Source organism: Pediculus humanus, genomic scaffold (genome assembly GCF_000006295.1).
Source record: "Pediculus humanus corporis 1103172107477 genomic scaffold, whole genome shotgun sequence".
Taxonomy (NCBI): domain Eukaryota; kingdom Metazoa; phylum Arthropoda; class Insecta; order Psocodea; family Pediculidae; genus Pediculus; species Pediculus humanus.
This window is the reverse complement of record NW_002987095.1, coordinates 105,461-111,460: the sequence shown is the minus strand read 5'-3', so window position 1 is coordinate 111,460 and position 6,000 is coordinate 105,461.

Here is a 6,000-nt window from a genome sequence, read left to right as displayed (position 1 = left end):
TTTTTACTTATTAAATTTATTATTTAACTATCTTATTTAATTTTAAATCTTGAATTAAAAATAAATAAAAATGAAAACAGTTCATTATATGTACAATAAAACACATTGTGGAAAACTTTATTCATTCTCATCATTTTATTCACATCCATGATGAATATTATTTATTGAATTATTTTCATTATTGAAATGTTTTTAATGATGATTTAACAAGTTTTCTTATCAAATAATCAAATTACAATGGTTTTTGATTAATAAATTCATCCATTCATGTTACATTCAATGATTCCATCATCATTCAAATATCATGCAATGTACATTTACATAAATGAACATAACCTAACCTGGTTAGAAAAACAATTGTATTGTGTGTGAACATTATCAGGTGAAATAAATGATTATAATTAATTAAAATAATAATTAACGATGAAACTATACGTATTACTATATTATACTACACTACTATTATACTATACGATTACTATAAAACATATACGAAAGTAAAAAAAAAAATATTTGAGAATGTAACGTTTGAGACAAACAAAAAATGGCGCCATATTCATTCGATCAACGCAGAATCCAAATAATAACAATAGTAAGGATAATTTTTTTTTTTTATTACCAAACAAAATGAACTTGAGATTTGACCATCGTATCAATTTAAAACGTTTTAAATTAAACTTCATTATTTTTTGCCATTTAACCTAAACAACTTTTTAAAAAAAATAACAGCTGAAAGGAAATTATTTCGTGCAGAAAATTACAACTCAGGAAACTATTATTATTATAACATGCCGCCATATTTGTTATTCATTTTATACGTTCATATCATTCATATGATGTTTCTTTTTAATAATCCTTCCTTCCCTTTTTAAAAATAGCTTTTAAGCTTCGATATTAACTTTTATAATACTTTTTATATGTATTTTATAATAATATTATATTATTTTATACGTGCCTGTTCGTTTGAATAAAAAAATTCATTTTGTTGATTTGTACGACGATGACTACTACGTCACACACTGACTACGTCATCCTCCTCCTACAACATATCCACGAAAATATTTTTTGTAATTAAAATATCGTTTACATTTTGTTTTTACCGTTAAGGAACCTCAAAACAAAAAAAAAATTTGATTTATGTCAATTGTTTTAATTAATAATACGTATCTTAAAATAAAACGTAAATAATATTAAACGCGCGTTTGTTTGTAAACAAACAAACAAAAAACGTGTAATTAACAACCAGGAAACGGTTCGTCATCGTTTTTGACCGTTGATCTCATAAATAAAAAAAAAAAAAAATTTTGAAAATAACGAACGGGTTTTGAATTATTCAAGGTACTCATCGTTCGAACTTTTTTTTTTTTTTTTTTAACGGTTTTCGAAAAATGAAAACGTTTTCCTATCGATAAATATTTTTTAAATTCGAAGGATTTCTTCATGTTGTATATATGGTAATAAAAAACAATCAATTGATAACAAACAACAAGTTTTCTTTAAGAACAAGAAATCCTTGGTTAGTCGTTATTTAAAAAAAAAAAATTATGGGATTGTATGCATGCAAGTGGATAATTTAAAAAAAAAAAAAAAAAAAAATTTAATTAGTTTTTTTTTTTGCTGTTCCTCCTGCTCCTCTTGTTCCTGCTTCTCCTGCTCCTTCTCCTACTGCTCCTCCTGGTCCTGCTGCAACTCCTGCTTCTGTTCCTACTGCTTCTACTGTAACTCCTGTTTCTGTTCCTACTGCTTCTACTGCAACTCTTGTTTCTGTTTCTACTACTCCTCCTGCTCCTGCTGCAACTCCTGGTCCTGCTCCTCCTGCTTCTACTGCAACTTCTGCTCCTGATCCTCCTGCTTCTACTGTAACTCCTACTCCTGTTCCTCCTTCTCCTGCTGTTTCTGTTTATGTAATATCCACAAAGATAAATTTTTATCCGGGGAAAAAATTATTATTTATTCATAAGTACAAAATGTAATTGCAATTTCCCACCCCCCTTCCCAAAAAAAAAAAAAGAGAGAGAGAAAAATGATGATGATAATAATAATAATAATAATTTAAAAAAGTCATTAATTGTTATTAAATTCTAAAGTATTAATTTATTTTTTTTTTAAATTTTCCTATTAATTAAATAAATCACCTGGAAAATTAAACAAAAAAAAAAGAAAAATTTTTCTTTCTCTCTTTCTTTCTCTCTTTTCTCTCTCTCTTTCTCTTTCTCTCTTTTCTCTTTATATTCTTCTTTTCGAAATATGCATAATTTTAACGTGGCAGTAAGAACGCATGCTCTAATAAAGTTCAATTTTTCCTTTTTTTTTTTTTTTGTTCTCCCCTTTTTCTTCTTTTCGGAAAAAAAATTTTTTGTTTTTTTGCTGTTGTTTTAGTTTGTGTTCTCTCTCTCTCAGTTTTTTCGTTGCTGTCGTTTGTTATAAAAAGAATTTATTAAAATTACGCTAGTGGTTTATTTATTCATTTATTTTTTCCCACGAATTTTTTTTTTATAGCGCTATACGTTAAGTATAATACTTTTTAAAAAAATGAAAAGTGATTATTATTATCATTATTATTATTATTATTATTATCATTATCGACAAGATATTTAATTAAAGCGTTTAAATTTTTTAACGGTTAGTATTAAAAAAAAATTTTTTTATGGAAAATTTAATTTATGGAAAAAAAAAAAAAATACAATTCGACCGAAGATATTTTTTAACGAATAATAATAATAATAATAATAAGTTTTCTTTTAATAAGATTTTCTAGAAGAAAAATAAAAATTAGACTAATTGAGTATATGGTGGGGGGCAAAAAAAAAAAAAAAACACGCAATCGACAAATTTATTTAAAATGACCTGGAAAACAAACGACAAAGATGGAATACTTTTTTTTTTTATTTAAACACAAACCCCCCCCCCCCTGAAAAAAAAAAAATAATAATAATAAACTCGTTCAAATTCAATTATGTAATACAAACACACACACAAATACACAAACAAACGCGCTATAAAAATAAATAATTTGACTATAGTCAAACATTTTGTTTTTATGATGATGATAATAATAATAATAATAATAATAATAATAATAATAATAATAATAATAATAATAACAACAATACAAATTTTAAAAGTTTAAATATTTGATATTTAAATAAAACTAATAATAATAATAGTGATGATGATGATGACGACGACCATTGACGATTTAATTTAATTTTTTAAACGTAATTTTTTTTCTTTACAAAAACCTTTTTGTTTGTCTCACGTGTTTGTTTGTTTGATTGTTTGTTTGTTTGTTTGTTTTGAAAATGATTCAGAAAAAAAAGATTTTTTTTTTTTTTTTTGATCGAGAAAGAAAATTATTACGTTTGAAAAGAACGGAAAAGAATTTTTTTTTTTTTTTTTTTTTTTAAAGGCGTTTGTTGCGTTTGTTTTTAATTGGAAAACTACAACGACATCGACGACGACAACAAAAACAATCGACTATAAAATTTTTATTTTTTTCATTTGTTTCTTTATTTTTTATTTTTTTTTTGTTGCAAATAATTAAATAATTATAATCATCATTTTTATTATTATTATTACGGTTGTTGTAAATACGTCATTTTATTCACATGGAGATTTTTTTTTCCGGAGGGGGGGACGGTGGGGGGGGGAAAACAAAAAAATATCGATTTTAAGTATTTAAACAAACTTTGCATGCAATGAAATAACTGAAAATTACATCGTATTGAAAAAAAAAAAAAAATTTTTTTTACTAAAATATAAATGAAATTTAATTATTCAAAAAAAAAAAAAAAAAAAAAAATGAAAAGTAATAAATGTTACCAAAAGGAAAACCTCAAAGGTTTTTTTTTTACCTTTTACAAAAAACGAAAACGAAACGAAAAGGAAAACGTAAAGAAAAAGTAAAAAAAAAAAAAAATTTCCGATTGACCTTTTAACGATCCGTGAATTATAAAATTTTTTTTTTTTTTTAAATTTGTAAATTTTTTCTATAATTTTTTTTTCTCCAGAACATTCCAGAATTATTTTGGAAAAATTACTAAATTTATAAACTTAATTATTTAAAAAAAAAAAAAAAATTTATGCGTCGTTTTAAACTCGTTCCTCTCCTCGTCATCGTCGTCGTCGTCGTCGGACATGATTCGTTTTGATTTTTTGCAAATTTTTTCATCGTTATTATTATTATCATTATTATTTTTTTTTTCCTATGTGACGTCATTATAAAATTTAAACCGCCAAAGTGATTTTGTTCTCGTGTCAGTTATCATTCCAGTCTTGAACCGTTTTTAACATTCGCGTGGAATTATTATTATTTTAAAGTTTTTTTCTTTTTCATTTATTTTTTTTGTTTGTTACTGTTGCTGTTGCTGTTGCCGTTTGTTGTACTTGTATGAAATTATCGACTTCGTAAATTATAAAAAACAAACGACAAACAAAAAACGATTTTTTTGTTTTTTTTTTTTTTTTTTTAAAGAGAAAAATTTAAAAGGTAAGATTTTATTAATTTTATTTTTTTTCGATTTAATAATAATAATATTAATAATAATAATAATTTGCTGTCGTTTTCGTAACGATTTTTAAATTCCTGTCGAACGTGCAACCGAAGCAGAAGACAAGAAAAAAATCCGACAGAGATAATTTAAAAATTGTTGTGACGTATTCGTATACGAACTTTAATAAAAAATGACCCAAATAATATAAATGGAACTGATACTTTTTATATAATGATAATAATAATAATAAAGAGACGACAAATCACGACAGGAACTACAACAACTACAACAGCAGCAGCAAAAAATAAATAAATAAATAAAACGGTTACAATCTCTCATATTGAATGAGGTGGTAATCTCGCGCGTGGGAATTCACGAACGTTTTTTTTTTTTTTTTACATAAAAGATATGATTTGACGTGATGCGTTGTTAAGCAAGGTTAATAATAATAATGATAATAATAACATTTTTAAAGGGGGTTACTAGGGAATAATCACACGTGGCAGTAGAAACATTTTTGGTAAAATTCACTGAAAAAAAAATGACCGAGGAAAATTTATTATAAATTTGATTTACATTTTTTATCTTTTTGCGAAAAGTCAACAGAAAAGTTTTTTCCCTTTTTCCCGGGAAGGGGAGATGGCGACGGTGGGAAGAGAGGGAAAAGGGGAGGGAGAAAGGAATGAGGAGACAAAGGCAGGGCAGAAAAATTTTAAATTTAAATATAAACTTTAACTTTTGTAATAACTTTGTCAACCGCGTGTTTTTTTGTTTTTTATCGATACGATTTTGTTATTATTATTATTATTATTATTATTATTATTATTATTATTATTATTATTATTATTATTATTATTATTATTATTATTATTATTATTATTATTATTAGAGTTACTTATAACACTATTATTATTATTATTTAAAAAATTGTTATTCGAATTTTATAAATAAAAAAAAAATTCGATTTCAAAACGATTTTACACGAAAAAATTATCAAAATTTTCTTATCAAATTTATTATTATTATCGATAATAATAATAATAATAATGATGATGATAATGATGATGATGATGACGATGATGATAATGATGATGATGATGATGATTTTCGAATTAAAAAAGAAAAAAATTAATTTAAAAATTAAGTCATTAATCGGTTATAAATTTTTTTTTTTTAGTTTTTTTTAGGGGAAGGGGAGGGGCAGTGGGGAGGTTTTATTTACCAAATATAATTTACACTAAATGTCAACGACTATAATAAAAACATTCAAGGCACGAAACCTTAAAAAAAAAAAAAATTTAAAAAAGAAAACGCGGAAAAGCAAAATTTATAAAAAAAAAAAAAAAAAAAATTTTCACTTAACAAAACGAGATTTTCAAGTTTTTATTTATTTTTTAACTGCTTCAAACCTTTCCCTCCTCCCGCCTCCTCCTCCTCCTTAAGTTAGTTCCTTCTCCTCCCCTTCCCTTTCCCCTTCCCCCCCCTTCTTACATTTTAAAAAACATCG